At 36.0% G+C, this 19,261-nt stretch overlaps 1 long non-coding RNA gene across 1 annotated transcript; it reads right to left on the reverse strand.

Moving 5' to 3' along the window:
• Positions 1 to 1,834: 1,834 nt before the first annotated feature.
• LOC309854454 lies at positions 1,835 to 18,296 on the reverse strand. The gene is made up of 3 exons (XR_014306245.1): positions 18,179 to 18,296; positions 5,148 to 5,232; positions 1,835 to 2,158 (listed from the first exon to the last, which is right to left on the reverse strand). It is a non-coding gene; the product is annotated as an uncharacterized lncRNA (long non-coding RNA).
• Between the last annotated feature and the right edge of the window lie 965 nt (positions 18,297 to 19,261).

The following is a 19,261-nucleotide window of genomic DNA, read 5'->3' on the forward strand; positions in this document are numbered from 1 at the left end:
TGGGGCAAAAGTCAGAAGCTAGTAAGGTCTGAAGACTACCCAGGTGCAATGACACATCCTTGGTAATGTCATGGACCATGTTTAGATCTCATATTTTATTCTCAAAAATGGAGTTAGTTTATTTGAACTAGCTGTTTATTTCTCTCTGCAGAAAGGATTTCTAAGACGTGTCATTTCTCTGTATCTATCTCTTTCCTTCTGTTTCCCTGACTCTGTTTGAGAGCAGAACAATGATGAATCTATTTTCTGAAAAAAAAATCACAAATTGTGAGAAATCTCTTTGATTAGCTTTTTCTCACTGCTTTCTTTGCTTCAAGAGTTAGAATAGTCTGAAAGCAAGCTTCTTGCAGTAGCTCTGGATTTAACAATTATTTCTAAGGCTCTTTGTTCAAGTGCAGCTTTGCACCATAGCAAGTTCAACTAAAAGTGCTATAAATTAAATAGGTGTTCAAATTAACGATTGAGACTCCCACAAGCTAACTTCTGAAATAATAAGAGCCCCCAGAGGCACCTGGGTGGCTCAGTGGGTTAAGCCACTGCCTTCGGCTCAGGTCATGATCTCAGGGTCTTGGGATCGAGTCCCACATCAGGCTCTCTGCTCAGCAGGGAGCCTGCTTCCCTTCCTCTCTCTCTGCCTGCCTCTCCATCTACTTGTGATTTCTCTCTGTCAAATAAATAAATAAAATCTTTAAAAAAAAAAATAAGAGCCCCCAAAATCCAGCCAAGAAATCAGGAAAGGACATTGGGGATGTTGTCACAATGATGGGATTTTGTCCTGACTGTGCAATATTTTAGTTCCTTTAGGAAAGGAAGGTTTTGGAAAAAGGGGCACATTAAAATCCTCAAGTCAGGTCATGGAGCCTGATAGACTTTGTCTCCCACCACATCAATGGTGCTAAGGTGTGATAAATATTTGCCCTCTGACTTCCTTGATGCCAACTTCCTTTCATTTGCCTCCTCTCCTCCTTTTTTGTTTTCTTCTAATTGCTTCACTTGACTCTCACGCAAACTCACTTGGACAAAAAGAGAGGTAAAAACAAAACACAAAAAGGAATGTCACAGACATTAATTGAAGACGTTTAAAAGATATTTAAATAAGTTTTACCATAGAAGATTCTTTATAATTGTTTATTAGAAAAAAGTAATTTTTCTGGGCACCTGGGTGGCTCAGTGGATTAAGCCGCTGCCTTCGGCTCGGGTCATGATCTCGGGGTCCTGGGATCGAGTCCCGCATCGGGCTCTCTGCTCAGCAGGGAGCCTGCTTCCTCCTCTCTCTCTCTCTCTGCCTGCCTCTATGCCTACTTGTGATCTCTCTCTGTCAAATAAATAAATAAAATCTTAAAAAAAAAAAAAAGAAAAGAAAAGAAAAAAAGTAATTTTTCTAAGCTTGTTTACATTTTCGCAAATTGGAATCTAGATCGTACCATGGGAGGAAATGAAATGTACCGGCCAGGATCAGAATTCTGGTCAGCTTAACTGGAAGACAAGATGCGCATCAACATTTACCACCCTTATGATGCGGAGCAAGGGATTGAGTTTACATATGAGGTGCATATTATACTTGTCACAGTCTCAAAAATTTGAACTTCCTACTTTCTATGTGGCTAATATCTTTTTAAACTGGTATGATATAATGTGTTAATTGATGCTGACTTGAAATAATGATGTCTTACTTTGGGACAAAGTTAATATTTTAAAACTCATTCCACAACTGGTCAGAAAACAAGACATGGTTTATTTCAGAACATCCTCTTCAGGCAAAGAGAACTTGGTTTCGGACTGGGGCCCATGAAGCCCACCTCAATGCTACGAACGAACCAGGTGGCCTTCCGAGTTCCCCTCTTGACAGGAAATCTGTGGAGTCTGATAATTGCCCTTAGCACACGAGTATCCAATACAATGTAAATACACGAATATGATTTGCCACACGAATGTGATGAAAAGAAGATAATATTGGTGCTCGTGAATACAACAGTCTGTTCTGATAGGGAGGTCAGCTCGGTATCACCTGAGTTTCCTGCCAGGCCTCATCCTCTGATGCCTCTTTTCATCCCTGCTCTTTCCCGGCTACCCAGCAGCCTCTTCTTGCTCGTTGTCATACATCTAGACCATTCTGTGCTCTCCACACCAGTCGAGCCCCAGTCCTCGTACACATATGCTGCAATATTTGTTAGACATTTGTGTGTGTGTGTGTGTGTGTGTGTGAAAGAGAGAGAGAGAGAGAGAGAGAGAGAGAGAAATGATTAATATGCTTGGCTATACTCAGGTAAAAGCACTTAGCCAACTTACTAAAAATGAGATAAAAAGTTCTTATGTTTACGCAGCTTTATGCTTCTGGTATTTTGAAATCTACACCTGAGACCTTTTAAATAAACTTCTTTCCAAAACCACAGAACTAAATAATATTTTAGTAAATACGCTTTAGCATATATGCAACAAAGGTGCTTTCCTGTGAAATGCCTTAATGGTTCAGCTACTGCTTATCAATCAAGGAAGTATAAATAAAGCTAAATCTTTGTGTGTAATCCTCAATTTCTAGTTGAACAGATTGAATGCACACTTGTCTCTCTGGCACCCTAGAAAAAATGTTCAGTTTTTTAACTTTGATTTTAAATGGACAGCACCTGTTCTCCCTAGGGAAATATTCTCAGCAGAAAATCCGGGAGTCCTATAGTCAATAATACAAGCAAAAAAAAAAATATGAGAAATGGAGAAAATATCTTCTGAATAAATACATAGGTCAAGAAAAGAATGATATACTTAGAAGCATTTTTATAGTATCTGTACATCCTCTTTTCAGGGCTGGATTTATCAGCGAAATGTCCGGCAACGCGTGACTTGGTGTGATGCTCTGGCATTCAGAGGATACAAATTTTTAAGCAAGGTTGTAAATGATATAAAATATCTCCTTTTAAATCTGAGCATATACAGTTATATCAACTCTATAGTTTTGGCACATGTTAAAGTAACTATAAACAATAATGTTTTCGACTAATAATATCTGGAATAGTTTTTTTTTTTTTATCTTGTAATAGGTAAGTTCAGATCACCCCATAACCAGAGTGTAATGAAATTGTCAACATTTTCTTCATTTCTTCTTTTCCTGACAAATGGTGTGAACATATCACCTTTTTCTCTTAATGGAAAACCTAACTGGAATACGTCAAAATGCTATTAGGTTTTTCATTTTCTTCTACAATGCAATGCTCGGGAATGCATGCAGCCTTCATCTGGGCACCACTGCGGAATATTCTTGGTCCCTGATAAAATGACTGCAAAGGAAAATCAAGCAGAATTGTTCTCTGGTTTGTATTGCTGCTCCTTTGTTACAGTCTTTCTGAGAAAGTGTGCAGGGGGATTATCGGTGCTGCAGAAATACACATGGGTTATGTTAACCAAAATGTGTTTAAAATTTTACCCAAGTAATTTTAATGTGCAAACATGTTTAATGAAAAAGGCTTCATGTCCAACACTACCTATGCATATGCTGTATTTAGGAATAAAAGAAAGAGCAGTAACATGGACTGCTTGCTATAAGTTTCAAAAGACACTTATTGCAATATTATGTAGGAAGAGGGGAAAATAAAATCAAGTGCCCTTACCCCATGGGAAATATCTGTAGTCTATTCATTGTTTAATTTATTTTGTCTTGAACTAAACCAATAATGGGATATAAAATAAATCCAAGTGAGCATACATGAGGCATAGAAGTCAGTATAGAATATGGACATTCTTGCCATCTATAAAATTTTACCTATGGATTACAATTATTAAAAAAGAAAGTAACATTTTGTTCCAATGACAATTTAACAAGAAAAAAAATAAAACCTTAGTAGTATTTTTGTTGACGTCCTAAGCAATTTGATTACCTGCAATAAAATAAAAGCAAGAATACTTAAAATGGAGAGAGAGATAGAGAGAGAGAGAGAAAGTGTGTGTGTGTGTGTGTGTGTGTGTGTGTGTATCTATACATGTATGCATAGATATTTCCTCTAGGACCTTTATATCTGAAAAAGTACTTACATGGCAGAAAGACAAAAACACAGATTTTTGAGTAATCTACACGAATGACAATGTAATTTTTAGAGAGGTGGTCTAGTGTGACCTAAGTAATCTGATCATTTAAGAAATCATGTAACTTAATGAAAAAGTAATTTAAAACTATTTTGAACTTCCCTAGGATACAGCACAGTAAAAACTACTTCGTGCGTCTTTACATCAGTCAGTTCTAAATACTTTAAATTGTTAATAAATTAAGAGACAATTGGATCTTTTCTTCAGGTCTGTTATTCTCAGCAATGCTTTAGTGATTCTTCTAGCAATGTCTGAACAGCAGTATCTTGATTTGCTCTGAATGACAGGTCCAGAGCAAGCATTTCTCCTAATGCTTGGAAAGAGCAATAAATATTTTCTTGGAGCTCTTGTTATGATTTATTTTTAAAATCCTAACTAGAGTTATGGGAAGACTTCATAGTGAAACATTTTCATTTTATTTTCACCTCAACAAAAACGAACCAGCTGTACAGTGAAACTCATTTGCAGTACAGAAATGATGCCACAATATTCAATAACTGAACTTCCTAGAACAAATGACTATTAAGGATACACAGTACAGTCCTTTCAATCCCCAAGTAATTTACTACTAAATGTGGGATGGACATTCTGAGGCCAGAACACGCATATTTAATTGTATACCCATTTCTCTTTTCCGCGCCTAAATAATTTCAAAGCCAAAACCAAATATTTATGCCTCATCTTTTCCTTAGGAGGACAATTTTATAAGGAAATTTATTTTCAAGTTGAAAATGAGGATTAATATCATACAAATTACATATATCCATGAGAGTGATTTGAGGGCTATTCTGCTACTGTCTTCAAATTCGGTTGATTTAAGGCACAATAGTCATTGTAGAGAAATTCGCACTCTTTATTCAGGCTCATCAGTGTGCTAAAGCTACTGTCTCGGACAGATATATTTTCAAATCAGGAAAAAATAAAATAAAATGCACCTAGAAATCAAATGTCGAGGTCATTAGCTACCACCATTTGGTCTGGCTGTAATGACATCCCAATTGCATGCATGGCAATTTACATACCATTACCCATTATGCTCTGTTCTGCAATTTGGCTTTTGGAGGTCACTGTACCTTGATTTACTTTGTTAAAAGAGAGCATTTTCTAAGCATCAAAGTCATGCTGTTTCAGGGCCCACTATATCTCTGCTGGCAGTTCCTGTGAAAACAAGGTGCAATGACAAATTGAACTGGAAATCCTGAAATTTTAACCATTAAAAAAAAATCTTTAGAAAAATCTCACACTATTCTATTTTAAGCAAATCAAAGGACAAGAAAGCTAAATCAGTAACTGGTGTCCGTACGTTTCACCCTTTGGTGCATTTTGCAGGTCTGACATAGATTTCTCTGGCTTTCTTATTTGTGTGGCATTTATTTGTTTTGTTTTTAATTATAGGTGTGAAGTAGCTGCCTCACTGATTCATTTACTCCAGCATTAGCTGCTCATGGTAGATGCTCAATCCACTAGATATCTGTCACAATTTTGGATTGGATACCCATTATCGAGATTGATAGCAGTTATCAAACCTCAAAATACGTGTGTGTTCTCTTTTAAATATTAGCTGTCAGTGTGTGATAAGTTGTGTTGGGTTGTATGGAGCAGGGTTGCACATATGACACAGGGAGGCTTAGTTTTAAAGACGAACACACTTTATAGCTGAAAATCCATGACAAAAGAGAAAGGCAGGCAGAATGCCAACGTGGGTAGAAGACAAACACCAGGGTTCAGTAACCATTCCAGATAAAGGAAAACAATTTGACCTTCCTACTTTGGTCTTATAAAATGATTTGTTTTAACTTTTAGCTTTAAAAAGACTAAAAAAGAGAAAGAGCATGAAATGGCTCTTGTGCAGGGGGGATCGTGAGCTTTATTAGAAGGGCTCGGGGAGGTGGGTCTGCCAAAAAAGTATGAAATTCTTGAAATATGTATTCTGTGTAATGCCCGGTTTCATGAAAATATGAAAAATATTTCCATCTTCAAGACTTAATTGAAATTGGGAGGAAGCACTTGGGGAACACATTTTTAAAAAGGACCTTCGTTTTTGAGCAGGGTCTTGTCTGTCATGGACTTAACATGTTTATGTTGAGCACAGCCTATCAGCTTAGCAGAGGTCCACAGCGGCGTAGCAAAGCACCAGGTTATTTATTTTGTCTTAGCAACTTGATTTTGCCCACTCCTGAATGGTTTTAAGTATTTTGCTTACATATTTTTCTGCAGAAATTTGTGCATTAATTCTATCTAATTGGCTATTCTACAGACTTTATGGTATCCTGGCCGAAGAGACGTTTGTAATAAGGAATCCCAGGCACAGCATTGCCTCTTTAATGGGTCATTTAAAAGTATATAATTGTCCCTTTGTCCATACAGTCGAACAAATATGCTCTTCTTCTGACAAAGGGTTACTGCTAATTTTATTACCATTGTGTTTTATCGCTCCAAAATATCCTCGCGAAGAGTTCACTCATAACCAAGTAAATGCAGTGTTTTAATTAAGCGGAAACTTGAAAAGGAAGGTTTCTGCGGAGAGGTTCAATTGCTTCCCACAACCTTTATGAAAAGGGCAGGGTGTTAAAACAAACCTCCCACTTTTATTTTCAAAGGAGAAAAAAAAATCAGAGCTAAAGATAATCTCTCCATTAGTATTATTAATAGTGTCCGGCTTTCCTGACATGCTTGAGAAGCAGACAGACTGGTCGTGAGCATCCCATTTACAAGCACTGTCACAGCTCCTGAAGGCTCTGGTGAAAGCCGGGAAGTGTGTTAACAGTAACTGCGAACGGCCTTTGGGGAACAATAGGCTTACCTGAGACTGTGCCCGGCTTTTCAAAATACAAGTTGCTATATTGTACTCCATACCCATGTTAGTGAGCACGCCGTACTTGACCCAGCATCGTTCTGAGAAGGACCATTTCCAATTCTAAACTTGGCTCTCCTCCCCTTTGGACCGTCTGATTTGAGCATGATAGCATCTACCCACAGAGCAGGGATTCCAGCGTACCAGGTCAATGTTTCTTGCGCCGGGACCTGGTTACTCGGACTCCTGGGGATCAGTTTTGCATTGTCTCCCCAATATTTGACTTTTTAGTTCTGTCCCATCTTCTAGCATTTTGGTGACAGAAGTAATTATCTAATAAAACTCACGGTATTAAGCTAATGGCTGTAGACGATCCTAAGATTTTCAGAACAACCGTGTCACGAAACTTCAAGCATAGCAGAAGTGCTCAGTGAGGACAATGCAAAATTCTTACAGAAAATGGCTGTAACGAGGATATAATTTCTGTTTCACTGTTCTGTTTTGTAATTAATCTGCTCTATGTTGCCGGTGTCATTGAATAAAATACCTTGTAATGGCAGTTTCTCTATGCAGGCTGGCCAAGGGAATGGGCTAAATTTACATGACTGTATTTTGTTTCAACAGAGCAGTGGCGGCAGCATAATCAGTTTGAATAAGTAATCAGCTCGGATATTGTTTCGAGATTTGCTTTTTCCTTAGGTCAAGTAAGTCCCTAACTGACATACTTTTATAGAATTAGGCAAGGACTAACTGAGTTTGGCATCTAATCTGTTTTAGCCAGTAGTTCATTTTATCTATTGTCTCCATCCATTGGGAGTCCACGCTGCCCATCGTACAAACAATGTGTGCTCTCTTTCTTTGTAGAAATGGTGTAAATTTTTGTTTCCCAGACAGACTATGAAACAAAATATCTCATAGAGCCACAAGAAAAAAAATATACAACAGCAGAACTGCTAAGGAGAGGAGAGATGTCCAGAAACAAGACAGATACATACATATATCCATACAAACACTAGAGTGACACAAACACAAAAAAATCCGTTCTAATTTTAGAGGAGGTGGGCAGCACTCTTTGAAACCTCTCTTTGTTATTTGCAGAGGAACACTTAATGTACATTATGGTGCTCATGAAGAACATGTTTGGCCCTCTAAGATTTTTAAATCCTTATGATAGAAAGTCACTTTATAATGGGATGTTTCTTACTGGATAGCTTTCTATTTAGGTTTCTTTCTGTTTAGAGACTCTCCCTGCATAGGAATATCACAGCCCCATATACAAGCCAGCTGACCTGTGGATTCTCATATTAAATATGGCATTGCCATCTTGAGACAGAGGATGCAAAAAAAAAAAAATAAGGAATATTAACCCACTATTACAGCTGTTAACACGTGATACGCATTTACAAAATAGAAGGTAACAGAGAAAAGGAGCATGAATTGTTTTTCTTGATAAATTTGAGAGGGTGAAGAAAAATTTCAAAATATTTTATAATTATTTTAATCCGGGAAGAAAATTTTCTCAAGTTATTAGAACCTAAACTGATAAAATCCCATCGGCACCGCCGCATCTGCTTAAACAAATGTACGTGTTTACATGTTTTGGGTGTGGGGACATGTGTACATTGATGCACACACTCACATACATATCACTGTAATGACTTTTCTTCTTCCATTAATTAAATTTGATACGTAAAATACAAATAAGAAATGATGACGAACTCGTCCCTACTTATGATAGAAAGGAATATAAAATAAATATAACGTTATCTTGGCATTTGAGTCTACTGTGGCTTCTTAGCCTAAAAGGAGTCCAGAGATATAATATGGTTTCATCTGTTCTTATTTCCTCCCACCGAGCAGCTCCCTCCAACTCTCGGCTCTGAAGCTCAGGGAAAGTAAAGCACAGCAGCTGAATTTCACCTCCTCGCTCTGCACCTGACTCTTGGATAAAGATAACAGTTCTGGTCCCTGTTGCTTTCAGGTCTTTCCTTGAGATGACTTAATTCATCACAAATGGAGTCAGCAATAAAGAATAAGGTTGAAGCTTGTGCTTTAGCATGAACATAAACTGTGCTTTTATACAGATTCAAATTCCCGTCTAGTTGGAGGAAATATTCATGACTAATATTAAACTAAGCCCAGAATTAGGCAAAATGCAACAGACATATATTGAAGTGAGCATTTTATTATGTGCCATGTCAGTCAGATTAAAGAAAAGAGTGCATGACACCAACAGGATATTGCATGTATATCAAGCAATCTATTTATATGTGACAGGGAGGGTTTGATTTCTGGAAAGAGTGACAATCCAATGAAATAACAGCTTGCCTTCAAAATTACTGTAGTATAGATGTACATCTTTTAAGATGGAATTTTAAATCACAATTAACAAAATGTAGATGAATACGCTTAGGAATGAATAGTGACATACAGAAGAAAAGGGGCTGGAGAAATCTATATAAATGCAAAGGCTTCTCAAGCCCTCTGCGCCAGTGTCCAGCACAGAATACCAGAGGAAACATCCCATATCCCTTAACAGTCTAAGAGCAGGACGTTTCACACAAGTTAATATTATTCTGCAACCCAAACAGAGAAGGGTGTGGTTATAGGAGGTGGTCACCCACTGGGACAAACTAGGACATAAAGTATAAACCCTACTCTGTTATTAGCAACAGATGATCAGGAAATGATTATATTCCTAAAACTCAGGTCAGCTCTATTCTTTATATTGACGCTTTTTCAAGCAAAATTTTAAATTTCGCTCTCTAAGTAGCCTGCTTCTGTTTCTTTAGTGCGTTCCCTCATTTACTAAGGGATAAGGACAGAAAGAAGGCTGACTGTTGGGCTAAAACAGCATAATTACTCTTTGTCTTTCATGGAGGTGGCCTTTGGAAAGACAGAAGGGGAGAGAGAAAGAAAAAGACAGAGAGACTAAAGTTGAAACCACTAACTTCATTACCAGCAAAGATAAAGTGCAGTGAGACAGAAATTCTTTGAGTTAACAATCATTACACTTGGATGCTCTTACCAGGTTCTGGGATAAGAGGAAAGAACAATCAATGGTCAATTGACTTTATTTCCTTTTCTTAAATTATAATTTGTATGACTTTTACATGTTTCTAGGATTACCTGAGCAAACCACACAGAGACCACCTGACAAGCAGTCTATAAAGTATGTGCAATGAGAAAAACAGGTTGGATGTGATGCTCTGCGAGCTGGGTTCTCATAGCCGCAGCGGGGAGCGCTCTGACAGAAGCTCCTCTCTTTCATTTCCAGAGATTTAGGCAATATCCAAGTGGTGCATGTGGGGGAGCTACAGGACAGAGGCAATCAGAGCTGGCTTTGTACATCAATAATGGCAAACTGTATTTTCTCATAACCTTTCCTTCTTTGTTCAAAAGGGGACTTCCATTTTAAACTGTAATCTGTGACTTTTGAAACGGACATTAAGGAATCTTGCCGACAAATACTTCTGGCTGATTTTCTTTCTCTGTCCCTCTTGCTGGTTTAAAAGAAAATCATCATGGCTGTCTTATGTGCAGGTGAAAGGTAGCAGACTTTCAAGAGACAATTAAGCTCCCCTCTACCTTAAGATTTCTGATGGGATTAAGTTTTTAGGAAGTGTTAATCAGTGTGGGACACTAATATGACAGTTCAGGGGATATTGGCCCTACATACTCAGATCAAGTCATTTCCACAATACTCGGACTAGAATCTTGGTTTGAATGTTTTCCACTTCCAATTCCAATCTCCATTGTACTTAATTATCCACAACTTCTGAATGCATTGCTAATGCCATCTTAATCATAAATGGACATTTGATGGTGTAACAACGACAACAAATGATGACTTAGGAACTATAAAACTCATACCGTACAGAGTATGGTAAAGGTGATTTGCTATATGTAATTGATCATTGTAGCACGGTCTTGACAATCTCAAGGTAGAAAATTTAATGATGCTTGATTGGAAATGACTCTCTCTCTCTCTCTTTCTCTCTCTCTTCCCCTTGAAAGTGAGACTTTTTAGCAGTGTTGTTGGCAGATATGTAGCACACTGGCTAAATGTTACAGAAAAGTATCCTTTCCCTGGAAAGGTAGTGCAGTTGGCCCCTGTATGATGCAAAACCCATGATTTAAAAAAAAAAAAATATATATATATATATATATGTATCTTGTTTGAATACCTCCTATTAGGCAGCCTCAAATAATCCTCAACCCTTTGGGAGAATACTGAGAATCTGAATCTTTAGAACACATGAAAAGCACGGATGGGGGGAAGGAGAGGCGATAAACAGCAGTATTCTTTAAGGTGTAGTTATAAATTGGGCTCCAATATTTTCTTTTAGGTAGGTTTACAATTTGCAAGGCCATGTGCCATGGACAGAATTTAAGTGCATCTGGCATGTGAACCTTCAAAAAAAAGGCAGAAGTTGGTAAGTCATCTGGTGAAGCGATTTTATTATACCGTACCTCCAATTAAGCGCACAGCAAACCTCTCAGTAAGACGCAGAAGAGTGGCTGTTTTTTGTTTTGTTTTGTTTTGTTTTGTTTTGTTTTTTTAGAACATTAGAAGGCCTTGGCTATTTGGAGAGGAGAGATCATTCTGATTGGCTCATAAAACTAAATGCCTATCTAAAGATAATGATTGTGAAAAAACATCGTGGTCAGATAACTCAGTTAATTTGAGGACCATGAAACCAGTTCTAACTACGTTCTAACTACATCATTTTTGATGATATTGGCACCAACTTCCTCATATGTCCTGTTGTACATAGAGGTTTTCTTGAGCCCCATCCAGTCTATCGACTTCTCTATATGTTGAAGGCTGTCTTCTGAAAAAGCTCTTAGTGTTTGTGGTTCTGCTCTATGCTTCTCCAGATGTAAGAAGCCTTTACTCAGATAATACTCTACATCTGATACATTTCCTTCCTTAGGTGCAGTGAGAAGGGGTAAATGCTCGCATGTATTACCTCAGGAGCAACAGCAAAAATTCGTATTTGATCTAAACGCATTCTGTTTCTTAAAAATGTGAGGAAACAGAGTCATTGGGCCATAATAATATATAATAACTAATATGAAGAAAAGAAAGGCATTTTATTGACATGGCAATTTAGGCTTAGACTAGTGATACCTAAACTAGCAAGAAATATGGAAAATTCAGCTTTTTTTTTTTTTTTTCCCCCCTCACCTACCCTAATGTTTTATTTGGGATATATTTTCTTCATTAATTATATCAAAGTTATTTCATTTGGTACTAACTTTGCAATGTTTGTAACTCCTTGGGAAGCCTTCAGACAATAAGTAACTAGACTCAAAAGAGAAATGGAACACTGGAGAAATGTCAGTTTGTATTCACCTTCAAAAAATCACCTCCTCAATTCTCGTTCCTTGGGAAATGCTTCACCAATTGTTTAGTAAATGAATGAGTAAATGAGTAACCACGCAAATGGGCCGACACAGGAATTTGAATGTGCAGTTGCAAAAGGGTAAAATAAAAAGCCAAAATTGAACTTGGAATCATGATAAAGATTGAATGAGTATTAAAATTATTACTATTTAAAATCATTATAAAATTATTATTATTATTAAAGTTAATTATTACTATTTAAAAAATACATCCAGAGTATGCTAGACTGAATGTTTTCAGGAATGCTCCTGAAGAGTTTCAATGAAGCTCCGTCCATTGCTGTTCTTCTGCAGACACTCTGTGTTTGACTGTATTGATGGTGTAAAGCCAAGGAGGGTCTACTTTTGAACATCCAGTCCCTTCTGTGTCTCACTTCTTTTCCCAAGCTACATTATTCCTTCTTACTTCTCGATTTATCCATTGTCTCTTGGTTGATATTTTTCTTGCCTCCTCGAGTCCATGACCACTGGTTCACAATACTCAGACAACCTCCCAAATCCCACAAGACTCAAGGCATATGTTTCTTTTCTTTTTTTTTTTTTAATATTTTATTTATTTATTTGACAGAGAGAGATCACAAGTAGATGGAGAGGCAGGCAGAGAGAGAGAGAGGGAAGCAGGCTCCCTGCTGAGCAGAGAGTCCGATGCGGGACTCGATCCCAGGACCCTGAGATCATGACCTGAGCCGAAGGCAGCGGCTTAACCCACTGAGCCACCCAGGCGCCCCAAGGCATATGTTTCTGCTACAGTATTTCAGGAAGAGATTGTACAGGCCATTCTGCACCTCTTGAATTAGTCCATGTTTTATTCATTTCTTTAACAAACTATTTAGCACTGTGTCAGATGGAAAAGGGCAATCAGTACATTTGGTGACTAACTCTAGACTGGGGCATATAGATAACAGATATAAAACCATCCTGATGATATGAGTATACATTAAATTATCTGGGATGGAACAGAATAGATATTAAGCTAGAAAGCAAACATTAAAAATACATTAAGGACAGGTAGCAACACTTATATTTGATAAGGACAGACACATAAAAACAAAAGTGTAGAAATTACTCATAAGGATGTGACTTTCAGATATTTAGTAAATGTATGTATGCAATAATTACTTTCTCAGTTTAAAGCCTTTTGAGCTAGTCTCCCAAATGAGCTGCATATGTTAACCTACCAAGGGTACTCTTGCTGCTTGAAAACACTTAGAGGTTAAATAAATCTTTTTGTTTTGTTGTGTTGTTTTTGTTGTGCTTGCAAAAAATGTAACCCTTCCCATTTATAACTTTTGAAGTTAATTAATTTTTGCTATGGTCTGGCTTATGATTGGTTTTATAAATGTTTATGAACACTTAGGAGGGTTTGCAGATTAAAAAATTTGATATATATATGTGTTATACCTTAACAATTACATCATTCATTTCTGTCTTTAGTTATATTTTGTCCATTCAGTCTACTAGAAAGTGAGTACATGATATAAAAATTCTCCCATAAAATTTTTACTTATATAATTTCTCCTAGTATTCCCCAATTTTGTAATAGTGATGCAGTGGTACTTAGCACATATAAGTTCAATGCTATCATATTCTATACAAATTATATGCATTAAGTGTTCATCAGCAGAAAATAACCTTCTTGTTCCATTAATTCTTTGGACCTGAAATTTTACTATCCCTTACACCTTGCTTTAATTTTACCTTAGTTTGACATATCTCTTACCATTGTTTTTAAGTCTTTTTATTTTATTTTAGATACTTAAATCAGTATATATTTAGATTTTGATTGATTTCACTTATTACCATATATTTGGATTGGGCTGATTCACTTTTATCTTTTATATTTTTGTTCTATGTTTCCATTTTAAGTGCCTCCTTGACATTTTGTTTTCTGGATTTTAGTAATTTAATTTTTGCTTTCTACATTAAATCTAAATATATGCTTAGTGACTCAGCCTACTGCAATTACTTTTCCTTATTTTTTAAAGATTTATTTATTTATTTGAGAACAAGAGAAAGAGAAGGATTATAAGCTGGGGGGGAGGCAAGGAAGAGGGAGAGAATGTCAAGCAGACTTCTCACTAGATCTCACAATCTTGAGATCATGACCTGAGCCGAAATCAACAGTTGGATGCTTAACCGACTGGCCACCTAGGAGGCCCTGGCAATTACTTTTCTATGTATTCAAAACAGACTTAGAGTCTCACACATCTAAACTTGATGACAAAACAAAACAAAGAGCAATGGACTGATTCCACATCAATGTAATATGGACTTTTAATCAAGAAGGATTATATCTTCTTGGAGTCTGTTAATTAACATGTTCAAGTGTACACTGGTCATATGGGTGGTTTCACTCTCTTCTTTCCCCATTATTCTTTATCCTTTTACCTTGTTTTGTCTAAGAAACCAGAGGCACACACAGATTTCAGCCAGGACTATGTGACTGTGTCTAGAAGCATAGGGTTCTGGTTTATTTCATTCTTGAACTGTTATTCCCGCCACTGCCTTTTGCCATCTCAAGGTGTTATTGATGAATACTAGAATGGTACTGTCTCCTAAGATCACTGCTATTTGTCCTATTTGTCTCCAAGGTAGTAAAGATCTGCTCATCTGCAGTGAAGGAAGCCCTTTTTGAAGGATGTCAAACCTACAGTGATTCCATGATCTCATCTCAAATGTTTTACCAGTATCCCATTTGCATGGAAAAGGTAGAGCCCTTCTCTACTGCAAATTTTCTCCAGCAAAAGCATTTTATTGTATGTTTGACTACTGTTTCCAATACTTTTTCCTTAATTTTGGGGGGGGGGTGTTCTTAGTGTTCATAGTTGAGTTTCTGTTTTTTGGATAAGGCCCTTTCTTTGTGTTCTATTTTTAGATAGACTTCATATTTTATAGCAGTTTCAAGATCACAGCAATATTGAGCAGAAAATAAGAGATTTCTCATCTATCCTCTTCCTCCACACATGCGGAGCTGCTCTTGTTATTAACATCCCCCACCAGGGAAGTACAATGCTTAAAACTGATGAACCTATATTGATGCATCATAATCACCCAAAGTTCATAGTTTATTTAATTCTTGGGGTTGTTCATCCTATGAGTTTTGACAAATGTGTAATGATATGTTTCCATCATTATAGTTTCATACAGAACAGTTTCACGCAATAAAAATCACCTGTTCTCTGTGTAATCATCTCTCCTTCTCAACACCTAAAGAGACTGTTGATCTTTTTACTTGTCTCTTTCTGAATTTTCCTTTTCCAAAATGCTATATATTTGGAATCATATAATATGTAAAATTTTTAGGTTTGCTTCCTTCATTTAGCAATATACATTTAAGTTTCTTCCATGTCTCTTCATGACTTTATAGCACTGAATATTTCATTGTCTGGATATACTACCATTTATTTATACATTCACCTAATGAAGGACATCTTTTGCAGATTCCAGTTTTGACAATTATGAATATAGCTGCTATAACATCTGTGTGGCAGTTTTTATGTGGACATAATTTTACAACTCCTTTGGGTAAATACCAAGGGGCATGAATGCTGGATTGTGTGGTAAAAGTGTATTTAGTTTTATAAGAAACTGGCAAACTATGTTCCAAAATGGCCATTCTACTTTTCATTTTCACCAACAATGAATGAGAGTTTTTGTTGCAGCTCCTCACCAGGATATGGTATTACCAGTGTTCTAGATTTTTGCTATTCTAAATGGCTGTGTAGTGCTATCTCACTATTGTTTTAATTTGCATACCCCTGATGACATATGACATGGAGTATCTTTTCATATGCTTATAATTTGTCATCTATACATCTTTTGTGAAGTGTATGAATTAAGGCTTTGGCTCATTTTCTAATTATGTTGTTTATTTTTTTATTCTCAAGTTTTAGGAGGAGTTCTTTATACATTCATTAATAGATATAGGCTTATTTAGATTGTCTATTTCTTGTCTTATGAGACTGAGTAGATTGTGCCTTTCAAAGAATCAGTCTATTTCACCTAGGTTATGAATTTTGTGAACATAGAGTTGTTCACACTATTTCTTAATCATCCTTTTAATGTCCATGGGATCTGTAGTGATGACCCCTCTGTCATTACTGATATGAATAATATATATTCTTGCTCTTTTTTTCTTAGCCTCTCTAGAGCATTATCAGTTTCTTTCATCTTTTCAAAGAACCAACCTTTCGTTTATTTGAATTTCTCTATTGATTTCCTATTTTTAATTTCATTAATTTCTGCTATAATTTTTATTATATTTTTCTTCTCCTTGCTTTGGATTTAATTTGCCTCCCCCTCACCCTTCCTAGCTGCCTATGGTGGGATATTAGGTTATAGACTTTAAACCTTTCTTTTTAGAAATATGCATTCAATGCTATTAATTTTCCTCTAAGCACTGCTTTTGTACATCCCACAAATTTTTACAAGTTGTGTTTTCATTTTCATTTAGTTTGAAATATTTTTAGATTTTTCTTGAGATTTCTCTTTGATCCATGTGGTGTTTAGAAGTTTGGTTTTTACTCTCCAAGTATTTGGGGATTTTCCAGCTATCTTTCTGTTATTTATTTCTGAGAGCAGACATTGTATGATTTATGTTTTTCTAATATTGTTAAAGTTTGTTAAGAATGTAATCTATCTTGGTGAATATTTCATGTTAGCTTAGGAATAATATGTATTCTGCTGTTGTTGGATAAAGTAGTCTATAGATATCCATTAGATTAAGTTGATTGATGGTATTGTTGAGTTCAACTATATCCTTACTGATTTTCTGTCTGCTGGTCTGTACATTTCTGATAGAGGGATGCTGAAGAAGTCTCCAACTGTAATAGCAGATTCATCTATTTCTTCTCACAGTTCTATCAGTTTTGCCTCATGTATTTTGATACTCTGTTGTTAGGCACATGTACACTAAGGATCATATGTCTTCTAGAAGAATTGACACCTTTATCATCATGTAATGCTGTTCTTCATCCCTGATATCTTTTTTACTCTGAAGTCTGCTCTTTCCAAAATTAATATAGATACTACTAATTTCTTTAGATTACTATTAGCATGCTATATCTTTCTTCATACATTTACTTTTAATCTATATGTCTCTGTATTTAAAGTGGGTTTCTCATAGATAGCATATAGTTTGATAATTTTTTTAAAGATATTATTTATTTATTTGACAGATCTCAAGTAGGCAGAGAGGCAGGCAGAGAGAGGGGGAAGCAGGCTCCCTGCTGAGCAGAGAGCCTGATGCGGGGCTCGATCCCAGGACCCTGGGATCATGACCTGAGCCGAAGGCAGAGGCTTTAACCCACTGAGCCACCCAGGCGCCCCGATACTTGTTTTTTGATCCACTCTGACAATCCTTGTCTTTTAATTTGCAAATTTAAACCACTGATACTCAGTGATTTTTATATATTTAAGGTAATATTTATCATGTTATTATTCTCTATTTGTAAACCATTGGAATTCAAAATGATTATTATATATTTGGATTAATATTATTATCCTCTTTGTTGCCCCAGTTCTTTGTTTTTGTGATTTTATTTAAACATTTAATGCTATTCCTTTTTCTCTCCTTCTTTGGCATTCAGTTATACTTCTTTTTTTATTTTTTTAGCAGTTGCCCAAATTCATTTCAAATAATAGTATACCACTTACAGGTAATGTGAGTACTTTATAATAACAAAATGGTTCTAATTCTTTTCCCCAGCCTCATGTATTTTTACTGCCATTAATTTTAATTACATGTGAGCATACATAAACATATAAATAAACAAATATAAAATATACATAAGCATAGATAATTATTAATAGTTTTGCAATTCTTATTTTGAAGAAACTGTTGCTTGTTATATTAATATGGAACAAGAAAAATAAAAAAAAATTTATTTTAACTTCACTTACTCCTTCTCTTATGCCCTTCCTTTCTTTATGTAGATCCATACTTCTGATACTATAGCATCACTGAATATACCTTCAGTTTCAAGGATCTCATCTGTATTTTCACTATTATGTATCCAGCCCATAGAACATTCTCTAAGTCTAGGAGGCACTTAATAAACATTTTTGTTAAAATGAAAAAGAAAGTAAATGAACATTCTGTAGAATGTTGCCTTTATTGCAAATGTCACACTTATATCACTGTCACAGAACAGAAGAACAAGATGGATGCCTATGTGTTCCAAGGTACTGATGCTGTTAGCATCAAGTAACATTTAATGAAATTGAAGGGAAAGATTACTAAATGTTCTTTTACCCTGAAACTATGTGTCAAGTTTGCATTCTAAATATGTGATTGCTAAAGACTGGCCACAGTTAAGCAATCACAGGAAGAGTTTTAAGACATTATTAAACTTACAGTTCCTTTTAAAAAGCCAATCTCCAGCACCCACAGGGATTTTTAACCTCCCCGCAAACACATCAGAAGAACACAAATATCCCAATTTCCTTGAAAACCCAAAACCTTGAGAAATGGAAGAAAGTGGAATTTAGAATTTTCTGTTATTCACATCTTAAGATTCTTAGAAATACCTTCATTTGTTTAAAGCTATGAATAAAAGTGAACTTTATGTTATAAGCATAGAACTTCAGAATAACCTGGAGTAATGTTTTGTACTATTCAAACACAGCCAGGGAGCCCTTTTTAAAAAGTACACTATTTTTTTCTGCCTTAAGTCTGATTATTATGCAAATCTTTAATTCAATTTGTGAGAGTGCAGGTAAGAAAACCCTTGGTATTAAATTTCCACCAGGTTTGTCCTCTGTAAAACGAAAAGTTGTGTTTCCACCTTCAAACTGAGGGTGGCTGAGGTGTCATATTCTTAATATCTTGAGTTTCTGAGAGAAGAATATCTATATAAACATAAGATAGTATTTTAGGGAGGTTTTGGAACATTGAAAAAATGGTAAAAAAAAAAAAAAAACACTAATAAGAGCAATAAAAGCTCTCAGAATTACAAAACCCACCTTCCTTCCCAAGAGCCTATT

Source organism: Mustela nivalis, assembly GCF_964662115.1.
Source record: "Mustela nivalis genome assembly, chromosome: 2".
Lineage (NCBI taxonomy): Eukaryota > Metazoa > Chordata > Mammalia > Carnivora > Mustelidae > Mustela > Mustela nivalis.